Raw genomic sequence first — 20,509 nt, forward strand, 5'->3', positions numbered from 1 at the left:
CCCAGGTAGGTGGTGGAGTCACCATCCCTGAGGGTGTTCAAGGAAAGGTTGTACGTGGTGCTTAGGGACATGGTTTAGTGGGTGACATTGGTAGAAGGGTGATGGTTGGACCAGACGATCTTGGAGGTCTTTTCCAACCCTAATGATTCTATGATTCTATGGTATTTCAGCTGTGTTCAGAATACAATAAGCATTTTGCTTCCTGCACTTTGAAATGCAAAATAACTTATTTCCTACCTTGTGTGCAAAAGCTATGTGTAGGAATGCATTACACACAGTGCCATGATGTCTGTAGCAGCCAGATGATCACACACATGCAGTGAGATTAATCATTTTAGTTCAGTAATGTATTCCTTCCTCCTTATTAGTGTTACTCATATACAGAGCCCCTGAATGTACACAGGCACTGGTAACACAAGGAAAAAGCCTCTTCCTCAAGGCGATTAGTTTCATGTGACTTACAATCTGAAGAGGTAAGAAGCAGTCCTAGGCTTTGCAATGAAATCTTCAGAGCTAACTACCATCATCTGGGGTTGCTGCTGGATCAACGGGATGGTTGACTAACAGTAAGAACCTTATTTTCTGCAGATGTCACCTGTCTGGGACTGTCTTAACAGGGAAACCAGTAGATGAGGAAGAACCTGGAGAGCCTGCTTTATTGCAAGGCCTATATGGAGCCAAGTGGGAAGAAGAAAATGTTATAAGACTCCTCCAAGTGAGGCCTTTGTTCTGCCCCTGGCATGCAGGGATGCCTCATTTGGTTTTTCCATTGCTGGATCTTTCCACTGAGCCTTGTGACATAAATCTGGACAAAGGGAAGGTATCTGCTGAAATGTATCAGGTGTGAAATCACAGAATTAAAGAGCATGAGATTTAAGATGTTTAGGTGCTTATTTGAACTAAGCCCCTAAAACTTGTGAAATTGTCCCATCCCTAAATGACAAGAGTAGTTTCAAGATGTTTCTGTATTCATCTATTGGTTCTTGTTTCCTTGGGAATTTGTTTTACTGAGAGAAAATGTTGTTCTTTTTGCTTTCTATGAACACCACTGACACATTGCTATGGAAACTGGATATTCAATATTTTAGTGTTTTAACTTCACAAAAAACATGCAGGTACAGTCTAGTCCATTCCAATTTATTTGCATAAGATTTTCTTTAATTTACTGCTGCTTCTTGTCAACTATTGTTTCATATGTACTACTAGCATTTTGCAGAAGCAGTCCTGTTGGCAAATAATTCATCAAATGAAATGTGAGTTTGCTACAGCATAACACAAAGTAATTGTTGACTGTTTTCATGGAAAATGCTTTAACAGCTTCATTTTGTGCAGATATACACACCTGTGTGTGTATAGGAATCAGACTTTCTAGTGATTAGGAGCTAGTGATTTTTCTAGTCTCAAGTTCTGGTTATCCTGTTGGAGACGCTTCAGAGTGAACTCAGTGTATTCTAAAAGTTCTGCCCACGAGGCACCCTACCTATAAAGTGTTTATGACTGGTAGTCAAAGATTTTCTGCGTAAAGAGCTATCCTTAACCTGGGCTCATCCCACTGAACGTGGAAACTACGAAAGGAAATACTGTGCGTTTTAACAGCAGAACCAATCTGATGCATATTAAATGTTTTTTTGGTTTTGTTGTTGTTGTTGTTCCTGGTGTTGTTGTTTTTGTTGTTACTAAAATAAAGTAAGCTTTTTAAACAAATAAAACTAAAATGATCTCTCTGGCTTGTCCAGAATAAAACAAATGACAGATAGCAGAGAGATTATCTTATTACAGGGAGCTCCTGCAAGTACATCCCAAAGCATGTGTCTAGCCTTAACCTATTCAACATACATGTGCTCCTGTAAGTGATAACTGTAAATTAGATCTTTTTCAAAATATTGAGTTCTTGTTAACACTGCATTTGCATCACTCCACTGTTACGGTACTAGCTGTCACAGAGTTGTCAAACATCAATTTTCCTAAGTATGTTAGAAAAATATAATCTGCCTTCAAGGACAGTTAATGCCAAAACATAGTTGTTATGTAGTCTGCAAACATTTCAAATTATATATTAATGTGTTACGAGGTTAATTATGCTCATTACACCATTAGCAAGTCATATGCCTTCTCTTACGTGTGCATTTCTGCTACGCAGAACACTTGTGTGTATTATGCAAACTGATAAGCTGCTAGCAAGGCCTCTCAAAAATCTCAGGTTTTTGTTTGTATATTTCTGTTGCTTTTCCGAGGAAAGGCTTCCCTGCAAACAATCAAAGCTTCAACAAAGTCACTGCTACATTTGAAAAGAGGTGCAAGATTTCATTTCCATGACATCAGCTAAGGTCTTGTCTTTGCATCTCCAGTTTGAGGCTACAAGGAGCCTGCAGCACAGACCAGGGAGTAACCACTGTCATCCTTCCCTCTTGCCCCCTGCACAGGGAGCTGCCGCAGCAAGACTGCTTCCCCCCGACATCACTCCCTGCTTTTTTCCAGGCAAGAGCAGCAGAGGCTTCGTCTTCCTCAGTTGTATTGCAAATTTGGCTGATCCTATGCCAGGGGAGAAGGAAAATGCACATGGACAAAAGTCGGCTCCCTCATGGATGCAGGTGGGGAGATGGAAGTGATTGTCTTCTGTTGAGCATTGCTACAGTGGAAAGTCCTGACTCTTAAAATGTCTGCATTCTTTGTTTATTCATACATAATAAATAGTGATTGGAAGAGGAGGAATGGGAGTGACTTTCCAGTACGTAAACCATTTCTCAAAAATATATTTAAAAAAAAAAAAAAAAGACTGATAGCAGCAAGTGTGAAACAGAAACAAATTTTCAATGAATTATTTAGACTAAGAAACAGATGTTCCAGAGTGGAAGAACTTTATCATTTTATTTTATATCTCATTGTCATTAGTGAGTATAGTTTAAGTTAGGAACTTAACTTAAACTTCAAGCTGAGAAATGATTGAACCCAAATAAGTTGTTTCCCTGCTAATTAACATCACAATACAGCCCAGAGAAGACATTGACCCAACCCACCATGAATTGACCTGGAGAAACAAAGAAAGAGTTTGTGTAAGAGTGTGTAAGGACAGCAGAGTAAGGTTTTACCCCCTGTAATAAGGCAGATGTTATTCACAGAGGATGTAAAATTAAGATTGCTAGTTTTCTGTGTTTCTCGCTGCTACATACTGTCAATTTAGAAAAGGTCATGATGGCAGGAACCCAGCTAATGTCAGTACTAAACCCCTGCACTAGAAAAAGCTGCTGTGTGTATTAGAAATTTTTGTAATAGGAAGCACATGATATTCAAAGAAAGAGCAATTAATCATGCAGTAAAATGATTCGTCTATATCATGCACCGAATGAAATATGAAAATGACTCTAAGGCCATTTTAAATATTAAAAAGAAAGCTGTACATTAGTATCAAGGAAAAATAATGGTTTTGGTGTTTGTAACGGTCTATCTGCTCTTGATAAGGTTACAAAACATAGGGAGGTTTGGGTCTTCCAAAGGGCACTCCAGGTAACTTCCATGCCTACCTACCCAAGAAGGTAATCTCTGTTAAGAATTATCTTTTTAGCACGGAGTTCCCAGAACATGAGCTTGGGCATCATGACCCACAAGGAACACCCAACAAACCCCAGCTTACAGCTCAATGAAGTCAGAAAGCAGAGGTCTGCAAGCTCAGAAGGACAGAAGAACCTGCAAATCTAAGAGATGCTGGAAGGAGGCTGACCTTATTTGGAAAATTGTTCTAAAAATACAGGTTAGTATAAAAAATTTAGACTGTGAAAAATAGACAGTTCGGATAAATCTGGAGGCTTTCAGTCAAAAGTAATAACTTGTTGCACAGTTCAATATCTTTCTGCTGTAACTGGAGTATGAGAGGCTATAGAGCAGCCCCACAGAAGGGGATCTGGGTGTTTGGTTGACAGCAAATTGAACATGAGCCCACAGTGTGCCATGGCAGCCAGAAGGGCCAGCTGTACCCCGGGGTGCATCAGGCACAGCACTGCCAGCCGGTCGAGGGAAGGGTTTGTCCTGCTCTGCTCTGTGCTGGTGCAGCCTCACCTCAAGTACTGTGTGCAGCTGTGGGCACAATGGTATTAAAAGGACATAAAACTATTAGAGAGTGTCCAAAGGAGGGCTACAAAGATAGTGCAGGTTCTAGAGGGGAAGATATATGAGGCACAGCTGAGGTCCCTTGGTTTGTTCAGCCCAGAGCAGAGCAGGCCAAGGGTAGGCCTCATGGCGGTCTGCAGCTCCCTCACGAGGGGAGCGGAGGGGCAGGCACTGAGCTCTGCTCTCTGGGGACAGCGACAGGACCCGAGGGAACGGCATGGAGCTGGGACAGGGGAGGGTCAAGCTGGGTGTTAGGAAAAGGATCTTCACCCAGAAGGTGGTCGGGCTCTGGGACAGGCTCCCCAGGGACGTGGTCACAGCACTGAGCTGCCGGAGTTCAAGAAGCATTTGGACAACGCTCTCAGACACATAGGCTGATTGCTGGGTGATTCTTTGTGGAACTAGGAGTTGGACTCGATGATCCTTTTGGGTCCCTTCCAACTCGGGATATTCTGTGATCCTGTGATTCTGTAATAAGTAGACTGCATGAATATTTGCACTCAATGGCAGTCAATTCATTCAAAAGATGAATCCTACAGCTCTTGCTTGCTTAAATGAAAAATATTATATTTCAATTCAAAATGTGTAATTGTGTATAGGGATTGAAGATAAAATTATATTCCTTGCCCTCAATGTCATACTGATGTTCTAACAGCTGTTACACTCTTTTACTAATACGGTGGCAGCTCTCATAAAACTTGCCTGAAAACTAAGGCCTACAAAGTTCATTTGTGGTATTTGTAGTCCTACTTAAATCAAAAGCATTTTCAGTTGTTTTAAGGATGACTTTGCCTTAGTTACTGTTCACTACCATACCAATAAGGAGTAATAATCAAGTGTGATGGCTTGTCAGTATAGAACAAAATGCCATCAGAAAAACAGGTCTGTGCTTGAATTTTGAACACTTCTTTTCAAATGGAAAATAAAAGTCAGAGCAAGATAGGCAAATTGTTGTATACCTACTATATCTAAATTGCTATACATCTACACCCACAAGCAGTCCTTATGACATAAATGTTCCTAGTGATTTCAGTGACTTTCTATTTAAGCTGTAGCATGTTACATACTCAGAGAAAATACGCAGAACTCTTTTTAAGTATGTGATTTAGAGGCATAAGATCTAATCTTTCTGTTTTCGACACAGACATTTTAGACTATAAAGTTATTCTGTATAAAAAAATAAACATATCCTTGAGTCGAATTTCTGCAGTCCACAAAAACATGCTTTAGCACTACTACTACTGGTAGTAGGACCGGCAGCAACAGCAGTGAAAAATGTGCTGGCAACTTCAGATCTTTTTGAGGGAGTTCATTTATATGTCAGAAACCTAGGAATTACATAGCCATGAAGTGTGGTTATGCTCTCATATACTAGCTGTCTTTGTAGCAATTGATGACATTTCAGTTCAGAAAAATTATTGTTTGTCTACTGTTAAAGTAGATGTATGATCTCAAGCTTGAGGCCTGATGATGAAGTCTCCCTTGTGTAAACCAGGGACTCCAATTGCAGGATAACCTTAATAATGTAAATTTACTGCACATCCAAAGTAAATTACAAGTTTTATAGAGAGAGGTTATACCCTTCATTAGATCAACTAGTACGGTTGGAAAAAATTCACAGTTTCTTGGACATTCTTTTTTTGTACCCAGAACAGGGGCTGGAAAGTTCAAAGCTAGATGCAGACTGAGAACAATTGTTCTGATTTTAATTAGCAGTTTTAATCAGTCTGACCACATGAAAATAAAGGTTATTAGTTTCTATAGGGTAAAAGGAGAACTGATAAGCAGGTTTTCTCTTGAGAAAAGAGGAGAGGCAGGTCATTAATTACCTGCAGAACACTGAAAGATTTGTGAGGGAAAGGTATAATAATAATTGTCCAAGAAAAGAGTCCATAACCTTAGTACACAGTAGAATTAGGAATTATAGTTCCATGCCTCACCTGTTTAAGGTGATTTCTAGCTATCCTTTGATGAAGATGAATAGAAAGTCAAATGATTTTGAAAGTCAGAGAAAGTCATGATTTCATAAATAAATACTCCCATACTGGTAATAGATGTCTCTATCGTTCTGCTGTTGTCTGTATGTTTCCAGTTTCTGGTGATGCTCAGTTACTTGAAACATGACCCTGAAAGATATATCCGGAATGCAGAAAAATGTCAGCCTGTGGCACAGGTCAATATTGACATTTCCCTGGAAAGAAGGGCACCTGCTCCAATGACTGGAGAAAAGGAGATTTTAGGAGTGTCCTGGAGTCCTCCTTTCTTGCAGTCAAGATGCAGCCAACCTACTCTGATCCTGCATGCCTATCACAGAATGGCAGAATGGCTGAGGTTGGAAGGGACCTCAGGAGATCATCTAGTTCAAGCTCCCTTCTCAAGCAGGGTCCATTAGGGCACATTACCCAGAACTGTATCCAGGTAGCTTTTGAATATCTCCAGGGAATACTCCACAACCTCTCTGGGCAACCTGTTCCAGTGTTCAGTCACCCTCACAGTAAAGTTTTTCCTCATGTTCAGACGAAACTTCCTGTGTTTCAGTTTGTGCATGTTGCCTCTCGTCCTATTATTGGGCACCACTGAGAAGAATCTGGGCCCATTCGCTTGACACCCTTCCTACAGAAGCTTATGCACATTCATCTGATTTCACCTGAGCCTTCTCTTCTCCAGGCTGAACAGGCCCAGCTCCCTCAACCTTTCCTCAGCTGAGAGATGCCCCAGTCCTTAAAACATTTTAGGAGGCCTTTGCTGGACTTGCTCCAGGAGCTCCATGTTTCTCTTGTACTGGGGAGCCCAGAACTGGACACAGCACTCCAGGTGAAGCCTCACTATGACTGAGTAAAGGGCAAGGATAGCCTCCCTTGACTGGCTGGCAATGCTCTTCCTAATATAGCCCAGGTTACCTTTGGCCTTCTTGGCCACTAGGGCTTATTGCTGTCTCATGGTTAACTTGTCCACCAGGACCTCCAGGTCCTTCTGCACAGCGCTGCTTTCCAGCAGGGTTAGCCCCCAGCCTGTAATGGTGCATAGGATTATTCATCCCCAGGTGCAGGATCCTGCACTTGCCTTTGTTGAATTTCAAGAGGTTCTTCTCTGCCCATCTCTCCAGCCCGTTGAGATCCTTCTGTATGGCAGTACAGCACTCTGGGGTATCAGCCACTCTTCCCCTTGTGGATTGTCAGCAAACTTGCTGAGGAGGCACTCTATTCATCATTGATGAGTAAGTTAAACAATACTGGAACCACTATTGACCCCTGGAGGGAGACCACTAGCTACAGGCCTCAAACTAGACTCTGTGCCACTGATCACAACCCTCTGAGACCTGCCATTCAGCTAGTTCTTAATCCACCTCACCATCCACTCATCCAGCCTGTACTTCTTGACCTTATCTTTGAGGATATCAAAGATAGTGCCCAAAACCTTGCTGAAGTCCAGGTAGACAACATCCACTGCTCTCCCCTCAACTATCCAACCAGCTGTCCCATCATAGAAGGCAATCAGGTTGGTTAAGCATGATTTCCCTTTGGCAAATTCATGCTGACTACTCCTGATCACCTTCTTCTCCTCCACATGTCTAGAGATGGCCTCCAGAATGAGCTGTTTGTTCCACCACCTTTCCAGAGACTGAGGTGATGCTGACTGTCTTGTAGTTCCCTGGGTCCTCCTTCTTGCCCATTTTGAAGACTCAAAGACAAAGAGAAATATGTTTGCTTTCTTCCATTCCTCAGGCACCTCTCCTGATTAGCCATGACCTTTCAAAGATGATTGAGAGTGGCCTAGCAATGATGTCTACCAGCTCCCTCAGCACTCATGGGTGAATCCCATTAAGACCCATGGACTTGTGGATGTTAAGAGTACCTAAATGATCACTAACCTGATCCTTCTCGACCCAGGGAAAGTTGATAGCCGCACTCAGATGGTCACAGATTGGTGCCCAGTTTCTGGGTTACATGCACTTCAAGTCTCCCAGTGGAATGGTCCTCCTTTGAAGGAGAGCCCTTCCTAAAGAACTGCCTAGGGCTGCCTTTTGTAGGTGTGGGGGGCATCCGCCATTACTCCTGCCCCTGCCCATACCTTTTGGTATATTTTCTTTTGTCTTTTGAATCACAAGTACTTGTTATGATTCTGTGAGCTTCCTTTCCCTCTCTTGCTCATATTCTGCTTTCTCAGATTATCTCAAAAATTGGAGTTTATTCAGTACTTACTAGAAAGAGCAGATGTGAATACAGATGTGAATGGAAAATATTCTTCCATCTCCATTATTTCCCTGAGTTTTCTTCAAGACAAAAGTAACTGTTGCTGTAGCTCCATGAAATATATCATTTTAAAATTTAATAATACTGACAGTAACTTACATTTGAGGGAGCTGAAGATATTTTAGGAATAACTAAGATCAGCACAATAGTCCATTCTGATCTGCTTTGACATACAGAATCACAATCACAAGCTTCTTTATCAAACCACAAATTCTTAAAAGAGATGTACATAGCCTTGATTAAATGGTGGCAAATCCAGTGTACACCCAGTAAATTGTTCAAATAATTATTTACCTTCACTATTAAAAGTGTTTTATGTGTATAGTAGCATGTTACTGAATTTTCCTTTAATGTAGCCAGTGAATATACTATTGGAAATACTCAGAAATACTTGCAATTTTCTCTGTTCTTATACCATATTGATGGTAGCTGTTTTCAAATTTATTTTTGGATCAGCTGATGACATTCCCTGAAATTTTCTTTGCTGTTTCTGCACTGACCAATGTGATATTAAAGTACATTTAGAGGAAAAGGTTAAAACCCTTTCATAGTAATGCAATTAGGGTGAACATCCTTTCACATCCATCAGACGTGAAATCCATTGCACAAAATCCATTGCACACTATGAATTTCATCTGAAAAACTGTTTTTGCTGTCTCTGATGAAGTTCACGATTTATTAGCTGAGGCAGGTATTTAATTAAAGTTATCTTTCAGACTTGAGGCTAAAATGTGTCCACAGTCAGGAATAAAGCAAAAGATCCTGACCACAGCCGTAAGGTGGGAATACCTTCAATGAAATCAGTGACAATTACATCAAAGAAAATTAGCTCCGAGTCTTACCTAACATCTCTTGTTAAAGCTCAGATGACAAATCAGCTTTTACCAGCCTTTCTGTTCCAGCCTCTGATTAAAGCTATAAGCCTTTGATAAACTCCATGGAATGGAGTATTAGCCTCATTTGACTTTGTAATTTTAAATTTTATATGTTGATGCTGTTTTGAAACATAGCTTGGTTGTGTTTTTACTATGAGAAATAAACAAGAACAGGTAGTTTCCTTTCCACTTCAATTAGTAGATCATAAATATCAGCTTTAAATGAAATGGAAATAATACAATCTATGTAGCGCCACTCACTAAGCAGCATGGAACCAACCCTGCCTGCAATTCCAGCTGGCAGTGTGGAACTGAATGTATAGATTGCTGAGCGAAGAGTAACCACAGCTCATCAGTCCTGCTGCTGATGAAGAAATGTTAGGAAATCATTTGCACAGAAAAATAAGCATCTAGCAAAGGGTTTCTTCACTTAGTTATTTCTGAGAACTAAATACATTTAAGTGCTTGAGTAAAATAAGAGTTTGAAATCTTTTCTACCCTAACTACCACTAGCATCTTAGCTTTATTTAAAAGTTTAGATAAATCTTAATTTTATAGATTCCTTTTTAAAATCTAAAGATCAGGAAATCAAAATGATCATTCAACTGACATTCTATATAAAGTAGGTCATTGAACTCCACCAGTAATTTGTACACCAAACATAGCTTTATAGTACCAAATGTACATAGAACATATTTTTCTAAAGAAATTCAGTCTTGAGTGAAAGATTCAGCTAATGGGGAGATTACCACCCCCATTAGCAAGTATTTCATTGGTTCATTGAGTAGAAAGAGAAAAATACTGCATTTTGCATTTTTATAGCTTTAATATTTGACTACGGGATTGAAATCGGATATTCACAAAAGTTTTTAAATGTTTTCTTTTATAAACCAGAAACAGCAGTCCTCATATGTATGATGAGGATGCTGAATCCTGCTAGATTACATTTTGTAACATCTCTGAGCTGCAACTTATATCTTGCTTTTCATGTGACTTGGTTCAGCTTGATTTTCTTTTGAAGATTCCCCCCTCCATCTTTCTGAGTAGAAAGTATCTTCCAGACTTTATCTTAGTCCTGTAGTTCTCTCTGAGTGGTTTTACAAAGTTATTTTCATGTGTTGGCACCAGGCCTGGAAGAACTATATTGCAGAAATTGAGGAAATCTCATTTCTTGTTTCTTCTTAATGCTTTTTTGTTGTTGTTGTTGTTGTTGTTGTTTTAACTTCCATTTCCCCAGAATCTCACTGGAAGCACATATTGAGGTTACCTACCATTAACCTTAAGGACTTTTCAGAATTGGTGCTTCTAGAACACAATCTTGTAGTCTGAACTTACCCTTCTCAGATTTGATGTTTCTGACCTCTCCAAAAGCACAATGCTCTATAAGTAAATCTATTCTGGCAATTTTTTTAGAGCCTATTTTTTCTCTTTGTTATACATTTCTACTTCACATATTGAAAGACATAGAGATTTCTGTTTGATTCGGGATTCTCATTAGTGAAATATTTCTCTCAGGTCAAGCTAAATGTTTGTCTGTTCAAAAAACACAACTAAATAGAATAGGTCCTCAAGGACTCTTTGTTCTTAAATGTCCTTTAATGTCTCTTTGTCCAGGAAAGCTCCTGCCTTAAGTGTCCACTTGAAAATATACTTGAGATTTCTGTATGATTTTGTCTGACCTTTTGCTAAAGCATGTCTCTGCTAAGCCACCTATTTCTGAGGCTCCCTTGAGTGGCTGTTCAGCAAAGGCCTAAGGATGATATGCCCAAGCTGACAATCCCTGGTTCCGTTTCAATAAGAACATTTTGAGGTAACAATTATAAAATCCTATCAGTAAAATGATCAAAACAGAACTCTAGAATGCCTTAAAACAGTAGATGTTAGAATAAGGGCAGTGTTGTTGGGATCCAGAGTTTCTTAAAGTGTCACAGTAGCCTTGGCAGAGGAGGCAGAGAATTAAGAGGAAGGAGTTAACATATTTCTCCTAAAATAACAGCTTCAGTTCCCTGTGAAATCAGTGGAAAGAGAGAGAGAATATCTCTGAAGACCACGAGTAGTAGTAGCAGTTTAGCTAAAATAATCGTTGTTCTCCTCCACTGAACGTTCAGGGAACTAGTAGGAATATGAGGAATTATTAAGAACTATAACTCAGTATTTTCTATTTCTCTACTGAACCCAAGAAGCAAGTTTTAAAGATGCAGCTGCACCAGCTGCCCTCTATTCTCCATGCCCACATGGCTTGTGTAACACTGAATGCAGGAAGCATGGGGTAGGTCTGCACTGGTTTGAGAGGATTTCAGCCAGTCCCCGGACCATAGCCAAATTATCCCAGTGAATGCAGTAATGTGCCCTCCTGTTCTAGTGAGCCTCTGTTTAGCCTCTGATCAGAACAGATGAGGACTCATTCAGGAAAGGGTAGGAAAAGCAAAATTCAGTCTGAAATCCTATCAGTAGTTTTACAGGCATTTGCTCTATAAGCAACTACAAATATTTATTCATATAAAAATAAGAACAAATCCAGCTGTTTTTACAGCTGTTTGCTCTGTTAGAAACTAAAGCTATTGAGATGTATAAACATAAAAAGAAATCCAGCTATGAGATTGATTTTTGTCCTACAAGTTAGGTTACATATTCTGCAGTGAAAGGTAGATGTCTCTTAACAAAATAATTTGGACTGCCTTCATCAGTACATCCGAAACAGTGGTGTTTTTTTTTTTTTTATTTCTGCCCTTTGCAAATGTGCAAGCAAGTGAAAAATCCATCTGGATAGGTAAAGTTGATAAACTAAGGCATATACTTATAAACCAGAAACAGATTTTCTTAAGTGACAGTACTTGGCAGCTTTCACATTCTTTCCTAAACACTATAAAAATGTGATAACTTAATTGGGTGATGAATCAGAAAGAGGATACTGGCCCAGACCTTGAGTCTGTCATGTGCTGACATTACTCAAATATTTCAAATTTCAGTGTTGTGAATAGCCACGTACCCTAAATATTGTTTTCATAGAATCAAAGAATCATAGAACCATACAATAGTTTGTGTTGGAAGGGACCTTAAAAATCATCTAGTTCCAAAGTTTTAGTCACAAAAATATCTGAACAGATTACTACCAGGAAAAACAGGCAAGCAAAACAAACAAGTAAACAAAAAATGTAGGATTTGAGGGTCAAATATCAAGTTATTTTATTCTCACACCAAAACTGGTTTCTTAACACGTCTAGAAACTACTGGCATGATACCTCTTTACTCTTGACTACTACCATTCCAGTAAGATCAAAGAATAAATGATTAGGTTATAGGTTAGACAAAAAGGTTAGGAGGGTTCTCAGTAGGTCTCTAGTCCAACCTCCTGCTCAAAGCTGGAGCAGCTCCAAGGTCACCCCAAACTGCTCAGGTTTTGTGCAGCTGGGGCTTGAAAATATCCAAGGCTGGAGGCTGCACAACTTCCCTGGCAACCCTTTCCCCTGATTTCCCTGTCCTCACAAGGAAAGATTTTCCTTACATCCAGTCTGAATCTCTCTTGTTTTACCTTAATCACATTGTACCACAGTATTTTGAGCAGTGCATTTTTGATCCTAGCCATAAGATCCTAGTCAGATTGCTGACTATTCCCAACCTCCATTCCACTCCTCTTTACTCTGTAAAATGTCCAAATTTTCACTGGAGATAAACTGTTTACCTCTGTTATTTATCCATTTCCGAGACCTGTTTTTTTTAACTAAATGTCAGTATAGCTATCCTGGAACATGCAAACAGCATATAGGTGCAGGTAAATAGCACTTCTATCGAAGCAGAAAGTTACTTCCTGAGTAAAAATAGTGTGATGTAGTTTTACAGCCTGTGCTATGGAGCGCGATATTAGTCACTTGCCAAGATAATAGGTCTGATCCTCCATGGTGCTACTCCAGCTGCACTTCTTCTGTGCATTTTCATTGTGATATAAAACTGAAGTCATACATCAGTGAATCAGGCCTAGAAAGTTTAAGAAAATAAGAAATGGAGGTGTGGTGGGAGGTTAATTTCCCTCCTACAATATTTCACAACACTGAAAGCAAAAAAACTACTTTTTTTTTTTTTTTAACTGAAATAAATGTAATATAGCTTTCAACTCACCACGTAAAGTAGAAGGGCTATTGTTCAAAACTCGCTTACAAAGAAGGTCCCTAGTTTGTAGCATATAATGCTGTCTTCTCACTTGTTTTCAATAGCAACTATCACTGTCTGGATAAGCTATTGAACTATTGGAAAATGCATTGTTGAAATATGCAAAGAATAAGACAAGAAAAAGAGGCAAAATAATATTCACAGAAAGCACATACTTCAAAGCACCCAGATTTAAAAACATCAGACATACAGTTTACTGAATGTCTGCACAATAGAGAAGAATTCATCTAAGACCCCTAAACTGAAATGACAGCAATGTTATTTGAGGAACTGAAGTATAGTTCTCTAGGAGTTGTTGTTCATACTGGGGAGTGACAAATAAGATTTGATTTATTTCTGTTTTTAAAAGTTAGCTTTTCTGTTTTGTTTTGTTTTGTTTTGTTTTTACTAATGCTGAAGAAAAAAATATTTAAAACAATTTATTAGTTCACTTGCTTTTGCTTCTCATTGTATTTCTTTCTTAACCCTGTCCTTTATGATTAGCCTTTCATATATGACAATGTGACAGTAAATAGCTTACACTGAAGTTAATGTTTTCTAGCAAACCATCTATTATGCTAATCCACAAGGAACATGATGGACTACTGAAAAGATCCTCTGTTTTCCAAATGCATCAAATGAAGATCATCATCAGAAGACTTTTATTTTTAGTCTTATGGTTCAGAAGAAATGGGTTAAGACTTAGAAGATCTATTCAGTATTATTTAGGGAATTATAACTTCTCTACATTTCCAGAACATTATGCTCAATAATACTCTAAAACAGTACTAATTTCTCTGCTGCATTGTCAAGTTATCCTGTCTTAGTAACAAGAAACGCAGTATGAAACTGTTGAAAAAAAGCTGCACAATAGTTTGAGTTCTGTATAATTGAGTTCCCCAAATCTGCCCTCAGATGCTAAATCACAGCTCTAATTTGCAAGAGAGAGACTCACACAATCTGAACAAAAATCAGCACTTACTGTTTAATTCCATCACAAATCTGCTTAGTACATTAACATCATTATTCTATTACTCTATTATTACTTTTAGCTGGGACAATGTTCCCTGACACAACCTTCCCCTAAAGGATTTAGTTGCCCTGACATAAAAAGGAGTCCAAACTTAAGATGTAATTTTGATCTTTATTTTATTTCTGTGTTTTGTAAGAGAAAATGTGATTGTGGCAGCAATACCAGCAGCAAAGGGGTGAACCGTCTGTGATTTGCCTTCCTGTCTGTGATTTTGCCTTCAAGTAAAGCAAACCTGTGCCTTTGCTTATAACATTAGCAGTCAAATATATCATCATTTTGTTTAAGGCTACTCAAGAACAGGTCTCCAGAGTATTTTATGAACACAAATCAAGGGTGGTCACTGTCCCAGGGAATTTTAATTTAAAATTGTTCAGATGGAAAATGTGAGAAGACCCATCCACAAGCAGAGTCAAGGAATATTATAATAATTCAACTCTTTGGGATTTTGGGGAGTAGAAGGCAGAGAAAGTGAATTAACTTAGATAAAAATAGGGAAAAGATGGCAAGGAGGACATTTCCAGAGAGAACATAGGCAAAAATAGACTGCAACTTATACGACAGAGGGTGGAAGCCAACACCCTTGAGAGCAGGACAGAGAGGATCCCATCATTGTTAGGGAACATCCAAAACCTGTAACATCTGACTCCAGGTCTTACCAGCTGGGATCTCTCACAACTTATTCTGCAGCTTCTGCCCGGAGACTCCCAGACAGCAGTCACCCTCTGACACGGTCTGTGGCCATTCCTGACAACACTTTTGCTGTTCAGAAGCCCATGCCTGGTTGCCCTCACCCAGCAGTGAAGCTCCCTTGAGGTCATTTAAGAACACCTCTGCAGTACAGTGCTGAGACTGCTGCAACTATATCAGAATACAAAATCCCATGGTATTTATGTTCTGTTTGTAAGAAAAACATCATTTTCTAGAATTTTATCATTCAGGACACATCCCCTAAGCCAACCCCCACAGAATGCTGTATCGAAGAAAGAGAAGGCTCAACAAGATAAGGAGTGTACTTTAAGGATGAGTAATTAAGTGTACTATCAGGGCAAGCCTTTCAGAGTTTAAGAGAGTGAGTCTTCAGTGAGACAAAAAAGGTGTGCCTTCTCACTCATTGCAGATCTGCATTTGAAAAACCTTGTTATGTTGGAGCAAGCACATTTAACATGTTGTGGGTTTTTTTTTCTTTTTTTTTTTTTTCTGCCAGGCATAAGGTTTCTTTGGAAAGGAACATCCTGTGCAAAGCAAGCAAATTCTGCAGATCAGACTGAGTCTTCAGTTTTGCATCACTCACTAAAATAAACAAACATGTATCTAAAATCCCAACCGTTTTCTCTGTTGACTTCTTAAGAAATTATTCTGAAAGGCCACAGAATAACCATTCCAAGGCATACTTAAGGATTTCCCTTTTTGATTTATGCACACAGTTTTTTTAAAGATCAAACCTTTCTGTGAGAAATGAGAATTAATAGCAATAAATAAATAAATAAATAAAGTCCTAGATCTTTTATTACTATAAATTTTACATATTGCTGAAATTAATACACATGAACTTGTCAGCGTCAGATCAAGTGTGCTAGAAATTGAGGAAGTTTTGACTGCGTGTAGTCAGCACCAGTGTCAACGTGAACCTGTCACTGAAAATGATGACATGGGAAGAACCATTTTTCTGACAAACATCGTCGGAATAAATATAGGTATTGCGTAATCACACTATATAATTAGTTTTTCACACTAAAGATGTCTTTACAAGAATTCTGCTTTAAAACTATTTGTTGGTAACAAAAACTGATTAAAATTCTGCTAGAGCCATTGAAAATGAATAGTCCTCCTAGAACGGAGGATTCCCCTGCCTATAATGAGAATGGGGTGAAACCAATGCATGAACAGTACTACTATTTCATCTCATGCTTCCCATTGAGTCTTGACTGTCAGGAAACATCCCAAACAACAGATCTTTGAATACTTAATTTTGTTCAAAAAAATAAAATGAAACCATATATCAGGAATGACATTCTTCCCTTCCAGGGCAGCTGAACAGGCAGAGTGGAACTAGGTGTAGTCCCACACACTTCTAAAAGGCTCTTCCATCATCACACACTGCCTTAGTGTCAATGCAGTATTGTAACCAGATAAATGGCAAGACCAGGAGCATCAATTTTTCTACCTGTTATCTCTCCCCTCAGATGTTTAATCATTTTACTTTATACAAACAGTCTGATTGAGGCTGCAGTAGAAGTCGTCTTCATACTCCTTTCATGGTCCTTTGGTGAATAAACATGTCTCCTCCTCAACCATCATGTATCAGCTCTCTTCTCATCATGCTTCATAGATGCCTAATTAGCTCATCTCAGAGAGCCTGGCAGAATTCAGAAGTTGCTGCTAACACAGAGCTTCTTTGGCTGTGCTCCTCGAGGGACAGCCTTGGAGGTGAAGATGGGGATGTTCATCTGTTACTATGGAGACAAAAGCAGAGTCAGCATTCACTAATGTCCCATTGGTGCACAGTGACATTTCTGGGTCTCTATAGTAACAGAGGAGTTTCTGGGTCTCTCTGCCCATCTCTAGGGTGAAAGAGCAGACCTCAAGGACTGAGATACAAGGACTGAGACGCAAAGATTGATTCAAGTGGCTGTAGTTATATTCCACAAAGACAAACAATTAAATGGTTGTTTTCTGTTCACTCATAGCACAATCTTTCTGCTACTGAACAGCATCATGCAGTATGGAATAGAAAGTGACAGTTGAGTTCCAACAAAAGCTGATAGAAATTATAGTTTAGGAAAATCAATCAGACCCTGAGTTTACAAAAATAAGCTATGTTTATGAAAGACTACAGGCTTGTCTCTGTTTTTCATGTTCTCTTAGATTTACTGTTTTTACACTGTATGTTTTTTACAATGACTGGTCTGTGCTTAAGAAGCTGAGTTTGATTTACACAGAGCATCTAAAAAAAAACAATTAACTACATTTTTTCTCATACGGTGAGCCATGATTCTTCAAACAATTGTAATGGAACTCAAAGGATGTTAAGAAAAGTTCAGATCCGAGTTCTGTTAGCAACCTGTAGATGTTATTGGAAGCTCTTGTCCAGGCAAAGTGGCTGAGTGTTTGCAACTGCAGCCAGGAATTACAGCTGGCTCTCAGTCTCACTCTGAAATACTTGAGATGCTTCCTGCAATTACAGGTAATCACAAATTTCCTGGTGAATACGAATGCTTCAGGGTAATGGGACATAGCATGATGATTGGAAGTTGCACCTAAAAATGGAAATTTAGCATTATCACCTCACATATCTATTATTTGAATAAGCTGGGTAATCACAGAACAAGCTAAAGTCCTAAGGAATAAGCATTTTATCCCGTGGTCCCTTCTTTAGTTTTGTGGTAGAATGACTGGGAATTGTGAAGAAGGAAATGGGATGATCTTACTTTTATAGTGAGAATTTTGACCCTTTCAACAGCAGGACTACATACTGAGTTAAGGTTCTGCTATTGTAGTGTTTTTTGTTGTTGTTTGGTTGTTTGGTTGGTTTGTTTGTTGTTTGTATTTTTGTTTTTGTTTTCCTAATAATTTTGTGTTCCTCTTTGAGAAAGATCTAGAGGTCTAGGCCTCATTAACAACAATTTTAATGACGACAATCCATCGTCTCCATTTACTTTCAGCTCTCTTTCTCAAACATCTGAGCAAAACTGGCAAAATCAAATTTGTATATGATACAAAGAACTGGGATAGATAGCATAAAGCACCCAGAAAAAAGATAAATCTCAAAAGATCCAAAATGAACCTCTGAGCAGCTACTCAATGTTTTCAGAAAAAAATCTATGATTGCTAATAGAGTATGGAAATGGACAGGGCATTAACAGCAAGCTACATATACACTCAAGCATCAGTTGAAAGAGTAAAGCAAATCACAGGGTCAGAGGGTGAGCTTAAACTCGGGAAAGGATAATTGTGATAAAAAAAAAAAAAGAGAGAAAGAAAACCAGCAAAACAACAACAACAACAACAACAACAACAACAAACATAAGAATCAGGCAAAAGCATGTAACAGGATGTGTGCAGAAGTTTATATGCAAGGGCAATGCTTTCTTTAGAGATTGTTTCACTGGCTTTTCTTTGTGAGCTGAGATCATGATCCACCTCCAAGACGACTTGGGTTAGAGATTTTCTTATCAAATATTCATCCAAGGCTACAGGAAATAGGGGCATTGAATGTGTTTCCTTGGTTAAAGCAGGGAGCTTTCAGGTTCAGTGAGGCAACTCGGCAAATGTGGGAGCTGCAACGTGACCAGAAGTAACAGGACCTGCCTTGTCACACTCAGAGAGTAGGAGAAGCAGAGCACAGGGTGCTTTCTCCTTCATGCTAAATAGCTACAAAACTACCAGCATGATTGTTCAAGTAATTTCAGTTGGTTTACAGTCATCCAGTGGATAATAAAAACAGGCCAGAAAGAAAAGAACTTTAAAAGGGCTCTGTTTCTATTCCCTGGCTGATAAAATTGCCTATTGGCAAGCAGTAACCCACAGCAACCAGAAAAATATATTGAAGATATAAGTTAATAACTACAGTGATACACTGTGCCTGTAGCTCTGGGATAGAGTAATGTGCTTTCTTGCTGTCCATCTCAAACTAGACCATAGAAATCCATATACTGAATCTATGTTAAGGACCTTATTCAAGCAGATGGCTGCACATTCAGTGAATGAAGCAGATCTCTGATGTGAGACTGAGGGCTCTGGCTTGCCCTCCATAAGCATCTATTTCCATCTGAGATTGTGCAGAGAGTGAATTGCCCAAATCAGATGGCTGATGTGCTTATTCTCTCTGAAGTTTTCTTTCCCTCATATGAGTAATTTTCAGTTCAAGATGGACCACCTCATTTTTATCCAAGAAGTACTTCTTAATCACTTACAACTTTTTGTGCTGCTATTCGTATCATCATGTCCCTAAATCTCTTTTCAGCTTTATAGGCTCTGAAGCTCCTATTTTTCACCATTTGTTTCAAAAAGAGAGGTTTTTTTCCAGTCTATCACTTAACTCAATTAATGTTTCATATTTCTTTGACAGCACAATGTGTGTTATCATTATGATTTTCATGTTCTACTTAGGAACTCAAAGCAGCATTTTTTTTTCTCTCAGAAGTACTCCTCTTTGCAAAAGCCCAGATTCATTAGGCCTAAATTAGGAGTTTAGTCACTTACAGAGAGTAATTCAGCCCATCTCACACCTAAACTGCCCCTTCAAAATACCTTGTTCTCTCATTTGCCTATGGAGAGCACTAAAAAAACAATCAAGCTTATGATGTAGGTGTATCAGTTATGTGTGTAGAGTTAAGCAGGAATGACCATAGTCTTTTGCCTCTTGCGGCAAAATCTTAATTCTTTCCTCTTGTTCATAATGACAGTTAATTTACTTTGCCTTCAGTGACAGTTAATTACATTTGCCTTATTTTTTTAAAAATAAATCCCAAATAATATGCTGATCGACATGCCGTTTTAGAAATCTAATATCAGCTGCTCAATCTGAAATGACGGTTTGCAATATCAGATTCTGTAAGGTAAAACCTTATAATATGTTTAATTTCATTCATTTGTCATTGCAGAGAATTAATAAAAGGGGGAAAATATCTAACATGTAAACAAGTATGTACAGAACAAGCTTGCAACTCCATGTAGCCAGCATTCTGTAATCTGTAGTGATTCAGGCTCCAGTAGCTGCAGAACATAACTAAAAGTCATTTAGAGAATACAAATGGAGGAGGAGGAGAGTTGCAACTTGCCTCCAGACCAAAACCATGATGACTCTTCTATCTACTATTGATACGGTAAATATTTCCTTGCTTTTTATTTTCCATTTCGTGTCAACCTTTCCAGCTCCTCATATAATCGATTTAAAATAAGAAAACACCTTTTTCTTCCATTCTTTGTGTTGTTCCACACCATCAGTCCTTTCAACTGGTCCCTGTCAACTAGTCTGGCAGCCCATCACTGATTTACTGAAAAATAGATTTGCATGTCTTAAACTCAGGATTAAAAAGAAGCAGGAATCCAGACTTTTGCCAGTGGATGAACAAAATGCAAGAGAATATCATTATTTT

This window comes from Cygnus atratus, chromosome 4, assembly GCF_013377495.2.
Source record: "Cygnus atratus isolate AKBS03 ecotype Queensland, Australia chromosome 4, CAtr_DNAZoo_HiC_assembly, whole genome shotgun sequence".
NCBI lineage: Eukaryota > Metazoa > Chordata > Aves > Anseriformes > Anatidae > Cygnus > Cygnus atratus.